Source organism: Oryctolagus cuniculus, chromosome 8, assembly GCF_051225735.1.
Source record: "Oryctolagus cuniculus isolate XC-2025 breed Fujian yellow rabbit chromosome 8, ASM5122573v1, whole genome shotgun sequence".
NCBI lineage: Eukaryota > Metazoa > Chordata > Mammalia > Lagomorpha > Leporidae > Oryctolagus > Oryctolagus cuniculus.
Window position 1 is genome coordinate 14,385,680 of NC_142874.1, and position 14,161 is coordinate 14,399,840.

The following is a 14,161-nucleotide window of genomic DNA, read 5'->3' on the forward strand; positions in this document are numbered from 1 at the left end:
ATCTAGAGTCATAGTATAACAAGAAAAAGCACCACAGTGAAGAAACCAAATATCTCCAATATGCCAAATAACAAATGCAAAAACCGAGGTAATAAAAACAAGGAAGTCACCATGACGCCCTCAAATGAAAAAGACACCCCAATTCAAGATTATGAAGATGATGACATAGAAGAAATGCAAGAAGCAGATCTCAAAAAATTGATAAGAACATTAAGAAGTTCTCAAAAACAAATTCTTGAACTACATAAAGCCTTAATAGACAAGATAGAAAATCTCTCTCGTGAAAATGAAATATTAAGGAGGAATCAAAATGAAACGAAACAATTAGTACAACAGGAAACTGTGATAGTGACTGAAGTGAAGAATTCAATAGATCAAATGAAAAACACATTAGAGAGCCTTACAAACAGAATGGGTGAAGCAGAAGAGAGAATATCGGACTTAGAAGAGAGAGAACAGGAAAGGATACAGTCAGATCAAAGAAAAGAAGAGGAAATTAGAAATCTAAAACATATTGTCAGGAATCTTCAGGATACTATTAAAAAAACCAACATTCGGGTTCTAGGAGTTCCTGAAGGCATGGAGAGGGAGAAAGGATTAGAAGGCCTTTTTAGTGAGATATTAGCAGAAAATTTCCCAGGTTTGGAGAAGGACAGAGAAATCCTAGTACAGGAAGCTCACAGAACCCCTAATAAACACGATCAAAAGAGATCCTCACCACGACACGTTGTAATTAAACTCTCCACAGTGAAACATAAAGAAAAGATCCTAAAATGTGCAAGAGAGAAACGTCAGATTACTTTCAGAGGATCGCCAATCAGACTCACTGCTGACTTCTCATCAGAAACTCTACAAGCTAGAAGGGAATGGCGAGATATAGCCCAGGTACTAAGAGAGAAAAACTGCCAGCCCAGAATATTATATCCTGCAAAGCTATCATTTGTGAATGAAGGTGAAATAAAGACGTTTCATAACAAACAGAAATTGAAAGAATTTGTCGCCACTCGTCCAGCCCTGCAACAGATGCTTAAAGATGTGTTACACACAGAAACACAGAAACATGGTCATCAGTATGAAAGAAGATAAAGGAAGGAAACCTCACAGCAAAAGATCACAGGGAATTCAAAGCATATATTAGAACTTATCTTTGGCAAATGGCAGGGCAAAGTTACCACTTTTCATTAGTCACATTGAACGTTAATGGCCTGGACTGTCCAGTTAAAAGACACCGATTGGGATTTGCTTTTTAACCTGATGCAATTTTAAATGATGCTTAATTTTGTTTTTAAATTTCAAATCCTAGCTCTTACCCATACATGGAACAACAATTAAATTGTACATGTAATTCGCCACTTTGCTACACTAACATTGTTCCAGGGGTACTTATGATGTACTTTTGAATTTTCTATACATGCAATAATGACATTTGCTAGCAGTTTTATGTCTTCCTTCCCAATATGTATGCATTTTGTATCCTTTCTTTGTGTTACTGCACTGTCTAGTAATTCCACCATAATATTGAAAAGTAGTGGTGAGAAAAAGACACTTCCCCCTTTCCCCAACTTAAGGGAAAACTGTCCAATTTCACTATTAAAGTTGGTTTTGGTAGATATTCTTTATCTAGATGAGGAATTTCTCTTCTGTTTCTTGTTTGCTCAGTTTTTTTATGCCAAATATCTTTTACAAAAGTTGATGTAACCATTTAACATTTTTGCAGTTTGTGTAGTATGTCCAATTTATTGATTTTTTAAAATGCTGACAGCCTTGCTTACGTGGGATAAATACCACTTGCTTGTACTACATAAAATTGTTGGATTTTACCTATTATTTAAAAAAAAGAGAGATTTCTAAAGGCAACCCAGAGGAATCCTTAATCCAGTTCTTCATTAGAAGAGATGTGCAATTTGGGACATGCTCAAGCTGACTTACCTCAAACGGTAGAGTTAGAAACATACCAGGGGATTCCAATTCAATCCCATCAAGGTGGCATGTACCAATGCCATCTCACTAGTCCCAGTGATCAATTTCTGTGCACAATTGATCATAATGATAGGACTAAGAACCAAAGGGATCACATAAACAAGAATAGTGTCTGCAAATACTAGCTGATAGAATCAAAAAGGGAGAGAATGATCCAACATGGGAAGTGAGATACACAGCAGACCCATAGAATGGCAGATGTCCTAAACAGCACTCTGGCCTCAGAATCAGCCCTTAAGGCATGCGGATCCAGCTGAAAAGCCCATGAGAGTATTTCAGGCATGGAAAGCCAAGACACTCTGGGGAAAAAAAAAACTAAATGAAAGATCTCTGCGAGTGAGATCCCAGTGGAAAGAATGGGTCATCAAAGAAGGAGGTACCTTTCTCTGAAGGGAGGAGAGAACTTCCACTTTGACCATGGCCTTGTCTAAATATTATCAGAGTCAGTGAACTCAGGGGGCTTCCATAGCCTTGGAAACTCATGACAAGAGCCTAGGGTGATTACTGATGCCATAAACAAGAGTGTCAATTTGTTAAGTCAACAACAGGAGTCACTGTGTACTTACTCCTCATGCAGGATCTTTGTCCTTAGTGGGCTGTACATTGAGATTTAATGCTATAACTAGTACTCAAACAGTATTTTTCACTTTATGTTTCTGTGTGGGAGCAAACTGTTGAAATCTTTACTTAATGATGCTAAACTGATCTTCTGTATATAAAGAGAATCGAAAATGAATCTTGATGTGAATGGAAGGGGAAAGGGAGTGGGAAAGGGGAGGGTTGTGGGTGGGAGGGACGTTATGGGGGGCAAGCCATTGTAATCCATAAGCTGTACTTTGGAAATTTATATTCATTAAATAAAAGTTTAAAAAAAAAAAAAAAAAAAAGATTCATTTTCAATTATCTTTATATACAGAAGATCAATTTAGTATATATTAAGTAAAGATTTCAACAGTTTGCATCCACACAGAAACACAAAGTATGAAGTACTGTTTGAGTACTAGTTATACTGTTAATTCACATAGTACAACTCATTAAGGACAGAGATCCTACATGGGGAGTAAGTGCACAGTGACTCCTATTGTTGATTTCACAATTGACACTCTTGTTTATGGCATCAGTAATCACCTGAGGCTCTTGTCATAAGTTGCCGAGGCTCTCGTCATGAGTTTCCAGGCTCTGGAAGCCTTTTGAGTTCACCAACTCTGATCTTATTTAGACAAGGTCATAGTCAAGGTGGAAGTTCTCTCCTCCCTTCAGAGAAAGGTACCTCCTTCTTTGATGGCCTGTTCTTTCCACTGGGATCTCACTCACAGAGATATTTCATTTAGGTCTTTTGTTTTTCCACAGTGTCTTGGCTTTCCATGCCTGAAATACTCTCATGGACATTTTAGCCAGATTGAATGCCTTAAGGGCTGATTCTGAGGCCAGAGTACTGTTTAGGACATCTGCCATTCTATGAGTCTGCTGTGTATCCCACTTCCCATGTTGGAACATTCTCTTCTTTTTAATTGCATCAATATTAGCAGACACTAGTCTTATTTATGTGATCCCTTTGGCTCTTAATCCAATCATTATAATCAATTATGAACTGAAAATGATCAGTTTGACTAGTGAGATGGCAGTGGTACATGCCACCTTGATGGGATTGAATTGGAATCCCTGGCATGTTTCTAACTCTACTGTTTGGGGCAAGGCTGATTGAGCATGTCCCAAATTGTACATCTCCTCCCTCTCTAATTCCCACTTATATTTAACAGGGATCCCTTTTCAGTTAAATTTAAACACCTAAGAATAACTGTGTGTTAATTACAGAGTTCAACCAATAGTATTAAGTAGAACAAAATACTAAAATGGTTAAAGTATTAAGTTGTTCCTTGACACTCAGGACGAGGGCTGATCACATCATTGTTTCTCATAGTGTCCATTTCACTTCTACAAGTTTCCTTTCTGGTGCTCAGTTAGTTGTCACTGATCAGGGAGAACATACGATATTTGTCCCTCTGGGACTCGCTTAATTCACTCAGCATGATGTTTTCCATATTCCTCCATTTTGTTGCAAATGACTGGATTTCATTGTTTTTTACTGCTGTATAGTATTCTATTTTATTTATTTATTTATTTATTTATTTATTTATTTTGACAGGCAGAGTGGACAGTGAGAGGGAGAGACAGAGAGAAAGGTCTTCCTTTGCTGTTGGTTCACCCTCCAATTGCCGCCATGGCCAGCGTGCTGCGGCTGGCACACTGCACTGAACCGATGGCAGGAGCCAGGTACTTATCCTGGTCTCCCATGGGGTGCAGGGCCCAAGCACTTGGGCCATCCTCCACTGCACTCCCTGGCCACAGCAGAGAGCTGGCCTGGAAGAAGGGCAACAGGGACAGAATCCAGTGCCCCGACCGGGACTAGAACCGGTGTGCTGGCGCCACAAGGCGGAGGATTAGCCTAGTGAGCCACGGCGCCATCTGACTGCTGTATAGTATTCTATAGAGTACGTATCCCATAATTTCTTTATCCAGTCTACCGTTGATGGGCATTTAGGTTGATTCCAGGTCTTAGCTATTGTGAATTGAGCTGCAATAAACATTAATGTGCAGACAGATCTTTTATTTGCCAATTTAATTTCCTTTGGGTAAATTCCAAGGAGTGGGATGGCTGGGTTTTATGGTAGGGTTATATTCAGGTTTCTGAGGAATCTCCAAACTGACTTCTATAGTGGCTTAACCAGTTTACATTCCCACCAACAGTGGGTTAGTGTCCCTTTTTCCCCACATCCTCACCAGCATCTGTTGTTGACAGATTTCTGTATGTGAGCCATTCTAACTGGGGTGAGGTAAAACTTCATTGTGGTTTTGATTTGCATTTCCCTGATTGCTAGTGACCCTGAACATTTTTTCATGTGTCTGTTGGCCATTTGGACTTCCTCTTTTGAAAAATGTCTATTGAGGTCCTTGGCTCATCACTTAAGTGGGTTGTTTGTTTTGTTGTTGTGGAGTTTCTTGATCTCTTTGTAGATTAATTCTTTATCTGTTGCATAGTTTGCAAATATTTTTTTCCTATTCTGTTGGTTGCCTCTTCACTTTCCTGACAATTTCTTTTGCAGGAAGTTTGATGTAAAGCTACTTGGTATAAAAGTTCATGTATCAAGTTGAGATTATGTAGAGTTCAGTGTAGCTCTGACCATTGTAGGCATTATGGGAGTGAAAAAGAAGATGAATGATCTGTCTATTCCTTCCTTGTTGTCACTCTGCCTTACATAAAGAATGAAAATAATTTTTTAATTTGTTTACCTTGCTTGAAAGGCAGACACACAAACACACATAAACAGGGAGAGGGAGAGGGAGATAGAGAAGGGGGAGCTGTGTGTGTGTGTGGGGGAGAGAGAGAGAGAGAGAGAGAGAGAGAGAGAGAGAGGTAGGTTATCAACTGGTTCACTTCCCAAATGCCTGCAATGGCCAAGGCTGGGCCAAGCTGAAGCCAGGAGCATAGAACTCCATCTAGGTATCCCACGTGGTGCCAGGAGTCTAAGTACTTGAGCTGTCATCTGCTGCATCTCAGGAGGCATTAGCAAGAAGTTGGATCAGAAACAGAGCAGCTAGAAGTTGAATTAGTACTCTGATAGAGGATGTAAGTGAACCAAGGGCTGACTAACATGTTGTGCCACAAAACGTACCTTCCAAAAAGTCATTTTCAACTAATATTATCAAGAAATTAATGAATAATAAAATACATATATAGAAAAACTTTTAATTCCTGGACAGGTAACACAATTGCAGGAAGAGTTCTAGATTATTTGCAATCATAATAAAATGACTTAGGAACAGCAAATTTAAAAAGCAGTCATAACCTTCCAATGAACAAAATGTGGGATGTGAAGTTCATTCTAAGTGGCCTTGTAAGAAAAAACCAACGGCAAGTTACTGAATGTGAATGACATTGGCCCTCCTGAAAGATTATCTAAAAAGACACAAATGTAATAAAAATTTATAATCATGCATTTATGTGCACCTATATTGCAGGAGAAGAAAAATGCTAATTCTGTACTTTCATAGAATGGAGATATGAAAGTGTGGTAATTAATTCAGATTTACAAAAGTCAGTCTCTAAAGAATATTGTACACCCATACTAACATGACTCATGAAAACATAATGAGTAATCCATTAATTAACATTATCTGTCAATTTATCTTAAATTGATATAAGCTGCATTTTAATTAATGCATTAGTTAATTAATTAAGTAATTAGTTAAGTAATTACAAAAAATTATTGAAGAACATATGACTCGATCTTGTGCCAATTTATTTCATTAAGATCAGCCCTAGCCAGGTAAGGCAGATGATTAATAATTAATAATGAGTTTTTAAAACATTTTAAACTTTTTATTATTATAGATTTAATTTTTATGCTATGTTCAGGTTTCCAGGGAAGAATTTTGTAGTCTCAGTGAAAAATTAATTTATCCAGCTTAGTTAACTCATAATGGGAGATAATCATCTAAAAGATAAACATCATTTTTAGACATCAACCCAATATTTCTATTTTTTTCATAAATCTGAATTAGGTTATATCTTAGGATAATGGCTCTCACCCACAGCAATTAAGAAGCATATCAACACGTGCACACTGAACAGTGAAGTTGTTTTGATTGAAGGATACACATAAAGGACAGGAAAATAAGGAGGCCACTTGTAGCAAAGTAAGTTACAATTCTGCAGTTGTTTTTACATTTCGGGGGCAGTCTGTGTGGTCCTTGTAGCTTTATGTCAACATCAGATTCTACTCCTTTTTAAGAGGCCACAATGTCAGAACATTGAAGTGTAAGAAAAGTAAAGATCATGTTACTGAGAGCTTACTGCGTGCCAAGGACTAACTAAATGCCCAGGGTCACACACACAGAGATGGGTCTGGGATGTGAAACCAAGGCTTCTGTTTTTAATTTCAGAATAAATATGACAATATCTTAAATGACAACAGACATGGCAATCCTCACGGTTATTTCTCCAAGGATACTTAAACTGATTACTGATGCTGATGGCTCCGTCTTGGGTTCAGCATCAGTAACACAACTTCTAGATTCCTAAATGAGGGGACAAATCACACAGTCAGGAAACAATTTTCAAATCTGCAAGTTAGCTGAATAATGATTACTTTACATACAGCCAAACAGAGGGCCATAGAAAGCAGTGCTCCTGAAACCTGGGCAATGCTGATGGAGAGGTTAGTGAGACCACCTCTTGTGAAGTGGCTAATACTTACTGTGCACTGACTGCCAGGAATTCTGAAATGTTACTGATTTAATCTTTGTAACAGCCTTATGTGCTGTTTCCACCCCTGTGTTGATACTGCAGTCCTCAGTGCATATCAGCAACTATGCTTCAGAAAGACATGTGAAGAAAGAGGAAAGTCTATTTTTGCTTTATAGTTCCTAAGGACCTGTAATTTTCATAATTGGTTTCTAACCAAGTCTTGCCTTCTTGCTCTGCTCTTTGGAGCTTTTTAAAATGGGTAGTTACTTGCTGCTTTCATTCTTTTGACTGTACTGTGTAGGGTTCCCACAGAATCAACCTTCTTTCTCAAGCTCATGTGATCTGAACACATAGAGATACTGAATTTAAAATACAGACTTTTATTAATGAATTCAACAAATTATTGTTGAAAACTTATTAGGAGTCAGGCGTACTATAGTGTAAATAAATCAGTACTCTGTAGAAGACTATAGGAAGCTTTGTTGAGTGGGTTCTAGCATTGCAGTGATAGTAGACATTAATTACAGAATTGTAAGAGAATCATTTAGTAGTTCAAAAATGAAATAAAAATGTATAGGACATGTATATCAGGACACTGGCTCTATCTTGGGTATTAGGAAGTTTTCCTGTAGAACAATAATAATTTGAGTTGACATCTGAAGTTCTAACTAGGTGAAGGGTTTAGAAGCCAAAGTGTTTCAGTTTACAGAGAATAAAACCCCCAGTACTCTGGAGCAGGAAAACACATTAGAGATTTTGTGAAATAATGTCCTGAATGTCAGAAATCATGGAACTAGTGGAAATATGTACAGGAAGAGCCACAGAAGTAGGCTGAGATTACATTGGATCTATTAGATATTTTTTTTAAGTCTTCCAACAGTTTATTAGAAAGAATGTAGACATTTAAAAAAATCCCCACTGTCATGAACATAAATTGAGGTTTTCAGCCCTGGTATAAGCTGAACCAGAAAAAAAAAGAAATAAAAAAAATTTCCAATAGTGTATTAACATTTTCTTCACTCATTTGCCATACTGACAGTGCAAATACAAATCTGGTCTAAATGTACAGACTCTCAAGCAACAATGTACAGCTTTCTTCATCCTCCATGCTAAGAGATGTAAAAGCTTAAGGGCCAAACAATACCAAATGTATAGGCTTCAAAAACCATCTAAGTTAGGGCATTCACTAGTTTTAGCTAAGATACATCTGGAATACTGACAAGTGATCACTTACATAGAATAATGTGAAGTGAATTTTTTGAAAAATAAACTTTAGTGGAACACTCCTGAAGGATACACCAGAGGAATAGCCGGTTATCAGTTTAAGGTGTCAGCCAATTTGTTTCAGCCACGTTTGAGTCCATGTTCTAAACCCTAAAATTTACTTATCTTTCCCTAAGCTGAGCACTTCCTATCATGTCAGTATCTATGTTATGAAGAAGTAAAGGAGACTTAAGTGAAATGTTTTTATTTATCACAACTGCTGTATCAATTATCTAGGACCTCAACAGCTTCACGAAGTCTGGGAAATGTTCATGCATAAGGTTATTGCCTTAGCTGACTTAAAACTGCCCCTTACAATGGTACATATCAACCCTTAGTGAAGCCTTTTAAAAAAACAAATAGGTTGAAAAATGGGTTAAAGGAGGCAAATACAGCATCCACCTTTAGAGCTATCAACTCAGGAATTCTCTCAATTATGAAATTTTGCAGAGAAATCACTTTCTCAAAATCCAGGTGATGACAATACTCCTTATTCCAGATCTGGCATTTTTTCATCATCGCTGTCTTGTGAATCATCATCTGCTCCATCTACTTCTGGCAAATCTACATCCTCATCACCACCCATGTTGTTCATCATCTCAGAGAAACGATCAAAATTAGACATGTCTTCATCTGAATCATCTTCCCAGTCTTTCCAATTATTGAAGTCCACACTAAGCCAATTGAGCTTTGCGCTTTCTTTTGTTAACCTTGGCCATGACTGGCCAGATTCTCCTTTTCGTAAACAACATAAAATTGATCTGTCCGTTCTTTTGTGCTTGGAATCATTTGGATCAATGCAATGAAAAAGGTCAATTTCATTTAAATGCTTAAAATTATCACTTCCTCCAAGACAACTGAATGTAAGTTTGGATTTTTCAAAATTTACATTAACATCTTTACTGTCTTCAACACAGAATTCAATGAAGACATAATCCCTTCGATCATACCACTTTGCAGAAGCAGGCTGCATTGTGAACGGGGCAGGGGGACGGGCGAGCGGGTGGGCGTGCCTCGCTGGCGGCGGCGGCGGCGGCAGGGGAGTGGACTTTCCTCCAGCGGCGACTCTGGCGTTTTCTTCCCGGTTGCGGCCTCTCCTCTCTCCCCTCAGGCGGCGGCGGCGAAGGCGGCGACGGGCTCGACCTGGGTCCCCAGAATGCACCGCGCGGCGCGAGCAGCTCCTCCAGTCGGGGAGAAGAGGAAAGTGTAGGAAAAGGGGCGTGAGGACGGAGGAGGAACGTGCGTGCGTGCGAGCGAGGGGTGGTGAGGCCGGGCCCTATTAGATATATTAAAGATTGTGGTCTTTATTTAAGAAAGAAGAGAAACCATTCCTATGTTTTAAAGAGTTTATTTGTTCAAATATTTTTATTTTTTTAATAACTTTTTGTTTCTGAGTAGTTTAAGTTTAGAAAACAAAAATTGTGAGGTAGTACAAAGAATTCTCATTTACCCCCATCCAACTTTCCCATTAACATCTCATATTACTATGACATATTTGTCACAATAAATAAACCACTCCCATCTTTCCCTATTTTTAAATCCAAGCTCCCTTTATTCCCACCACCCCTCGCAACTCCTAGAAATGACTATTCCATGTTCAGATTGAGGTTTTTTTTTAAAGTTTCCAAATAAGAGGGAGAATTTGCAGTATTTGTCCCTCTGTGTCTGGCTTATTTCACTTAACATAACGTCTACGAGTTCCAACCATTTTGCTGCAGATGATAGGATTTCATTTTTTTCTATAGCTGGATAGTATTCTATTGTGTATATATGCCACAGCTTCTTTACCCATTCATGTGATTATGGTTTTTCTGGTTATTGTGAATAGTGCTGCAATAAATGTGATAGGGTAGATATTTCTTTGATACAATGATTTCATATTTTTGGATAAATATCAGTAGTGGGATTGCTGGATCCTATGGAAATTCCATTTCTAGTTTTTAAGAAATCTCCATGGTGTTTTTCATAGTGGCTTTACTAACTTACATTTCCACCAACAGTGCGTATGTTCCCATCTCTCCACATCCTTCCAGAATGTCTTACTTCCTCGCTCTTTTTTAAAATACCAGTCATCCTAACATGGGCAAAGTGATGTCCCTTTGTGGTTTTGATTTGCATTTCTCTGATGGTAGATACTGAGCATTTTTTCATATACTTTTTGGTCATTTGAATTTCTTCTTTTCAGAGTTGTCTACTCAAGTCTTTCACCCATTTCTTAAGTGGATTAATTGTTATCTTGCTACTGAGTTTTTTGAGTTCTTGATATGTTCTGGATACTAATTCTTGTTGGATAGGTAGCTTGCAAATATTTTCTCCTTTTCTGTCCAATGTCGTTTAATTACATTATTTCCTTTGTGGTGCAGAAGCCTCTGAATCTGATGATAAATAGAAGGAAAAAGGCATTGAAAATTTATCAAAAAGAACTATAGTTGAAAATTTGCCAAGTTTTGAAAGAGATGTGGGCATCCAGATACAAGAACTCTAAGGATCTCAACCAGACTCAAACAGAAACCTTCTCCAAGGCATATTACAATCAAGTGGTCTAAAATTAAGGACAAGAAAAGAATCTTAATGATAGAGTAAAACACCAAGCTACACATAAAGGAAAACCCATTAGACTCACAGCCAACTTCTCAGCAGGAACCCTGCAGGCCAGAAGAGTGTGAGATGATATATTCAAGGTCTTGAAAAACCGACTTCCAAACTAGTACACCATATCTGGGGAAGCTATCCTTTAGCAATGAAAGGGGAAATAAAGTATTTCCCAGACAAGTAAACCAAGAGAATTCATCACCACCAGACCAGCCCTAGACAAAATCCTGAAAGGAGTCCTACATTAGAAAAAAATTATCATGAAACCACATGACAGTACAAAATTCACTAACACAGCAGACACACAAAAGAGAAAGAGGATCCAAGCTTACTGTGATGAAAAGCTATGGAAACACAAAGATGATAAGAGGCAAAAAGAAATATGTAATACATAAAATAACCAGTATGCTACCAGTAAAATGACAAGACTTATTTCAAATCTATTATTATCAATCTTGAATGTGAATGGATTAAATTCCCCAGTCAAAAGCTATAGGTTGACCTAATGAATAAAATAGTGAGAGCCAACTGTATGCAAGACTAAACTGTATACAAGAAAGTTACTTAACAGGTAAAGATGCACACAAACTGAAACTGAGGGGCTGGAAAAAGGTATACTATGCAAGTGGAAACCAAAAATGACTAGCTCCCAGTGTGTGGATGAGGTGTTCGATGCTCCTCTGCCCCTTGCCGGAACACAATGGATGTCTTTGATCTTTCATGCTGGTAAATGATTCCTGTCCAGATGAGATAAAACACCTTTATTGATTATCCATAGGAGCCAGGCTAAATAACAATAATAATAAAATAGTAATAATAATAATGTTTGCATGGCTTCCATGGAATCTCTATATGTAACATTCTGGCTGACAATTTCTGTACTTATTTTGGTGAACAAGCAAAATGTCAATCAAATAATGGAGTTAATAGAAAAAAAAGACTTGATAACACAAGATAGAATCTGCCTCTGTACTTCTAAAATATAGTTTGCAGACAGAATGGAAAATCTCTTCCTCAAATAACTCTCTTTATGTTGTTCATAAGTAACAATTTATTCACTCAGATCTCCTGAGCTTCCCTCTGACCCCACAAACTGTAGACTTCTAACATTTCCAGGATTTGATGATAGGGTGCAAGACAGAGTCCTCTCTACATTCCAGGACCATTTTCATCACTTTAAGGTTAAACTCATTTCATTTCTGTTGCCTTCTCATACCATTCTGCACACTATGCTAAAACACTAGGTCACTCATCTCACTTTCATTATCTTTCCTCATCTCTCAAGGATCAAGAGTGTAAAAGAAAGATAAATGAGAAGCAAATAAGAGGAAATTGAACTCTTTGGTTCTGTGCAAAATATCAGAAAAAAGAAATCTATTGGCTAGAAGTGGCAGACATATGATTTTTCAGGTGAGATAATGACTCAAATTTTATATCAAATTATATATATTTACTGGGTGTCTAAGTATTAGCCAGTAAGTGTTGCACATATTGCTTCCCATTCTAAAAATCTATTAATTAAATTAAAGGAACACTCATTGGAAGCCAGTTTGTTTCTGGAGTTAATGCTGCTAACCAGAGTGTTTCTGTCTTCTGTAATGTAAGCTTGAGTTTCTGACACCTCTGCTTGAACATACTGGGCAGCTTACAAGGTCCTGCTAATTTCTATATTCCTCATAAGGCGCAGAAGGGTTCTTTTTTCACAGAAAGCAACCTACAGTGTTGTAGCTACTTACATGGGAAGAAGATTTTATTTTTGGATTACCACTCAGTTTATTACATTAAGTAATTCAAGCCCTAAAGTGAATATTTGATCTAAACTTTTTAGTTCATATTTAGTGTATTGCATAAAGGTAGAAGATTAGAGTAGGTTTCTTCCCTTTGGTTATGTGAAACCAGTCTCTGGAAATATCATCTGATAACTTAATTGCCCAGGATTAAGAAATCTTTGTGCTTATGAGATACTTCAGAATATCTGAGATCCTATAACAATTTATTTACCTTTAATTCGTAAATCTGGCAAGTTTCAAAGAAGATAATTTATGTGAATTTACAATGGAAACCTTCAGTAATTTACATGGTAAGAATCATTACCTTGAAAAGTATATATCAAATCACTCAGATGATAATAAACATTTCAAAAATGCTTTCCACCAGTGTCTTGCTGATAGTTGTTCATAGTTTTGCAATATAGGTGGTACAAAATTTCATCTCCATCTTACCCAGAAAAGAAAGTTTTATATTTTCTACTGCCAAGAGTTCTCAAAGGATTAAATATATAATTTTTACGTGTGCTTTATTGAACACAAATGCAGAATTTATTTTTAAGAGCCTTAATTGAATTGAAAGAAATGACTCAGTAGATGCCCCAGCCAGCCTAAAATCCCTGTTGTCCCATGTGGGATTCTCTTCTCGGCTGTGTTTATTTCCCATGAGGTCTGCCCCTGGAAACCAGTGACCTCCTCATTCTCTCTCATGCAGCTCTCTATCTGCTGATTTAAAACTACACCCTGGAAGCTGCTGTGGGAGGGAAATCGTGGATGGGCTAAATATTTGTTTGCGGGTCGGAAGCTAGACCTTGCGTCTGTCAGATTGCTTCATAACCAAAACTGTCTTTTCTCATGCTTTTAAAATTATCAGATAATCAACCTAGAAATTGGTTTTCAATAATCAAACAATAATGATTCATCCCTAAGATTTGTTTTTGATATTTATGATTTCTTGAGTAAGTTTATGGTGCATAGTAATAGCAGAAACAATTAATTTTAGACATGCATTAACTCTTCCAAAATTAGTAAAAATATCAATGAAGGATTTTGTTGTGAAGTTTTCAAGATATGGGTGTCACTGTTGGCAGTCTATACTAGTCTTTTTTGTGATCACTCTTTTGCTGCTTTGATGTGCATTTCTAAACCAAAATAATCTGATATTAGAGAAATTATATTCTTTGACAGCCCTGAATTTTCTAATAAGGTTCATGTGTCAATAAATTAGAAATTCTTATTTTCTTTTTTTTAAATAACAATGTCAAATGGATGATAAATACTAGCAGGCTTGAAATTGCTTTGGAAATGGAGT

The 14,161-nt window shown here is 37.3% G+C and overlaps 1 long non-coding RNA gene and 1 pseudogene across 2 annotated transcripts in view; both read right to left on the reverse strand.

Moving 5' to 3' along the window:
* The window catches only part of LOC149124837 (uncharacterized), a 339,759-nt gene that overhangs the window by 87,963 nt on the left and 237,635 nt on the right, over positions 1-14,161 (reverse strand). The window lies entirely within an intron of this gene.
* On the reverse strand, positions 8,087-9,757 carry LOC127486597 (prostaglandin E synthase 3 pseudogene; annotated as a pseudogene). The gene has a single exon (XR_016211598.1). The product of XR_016211598.1 is annotated as a prostaglandin E synthase 3 pseudogene (transcript).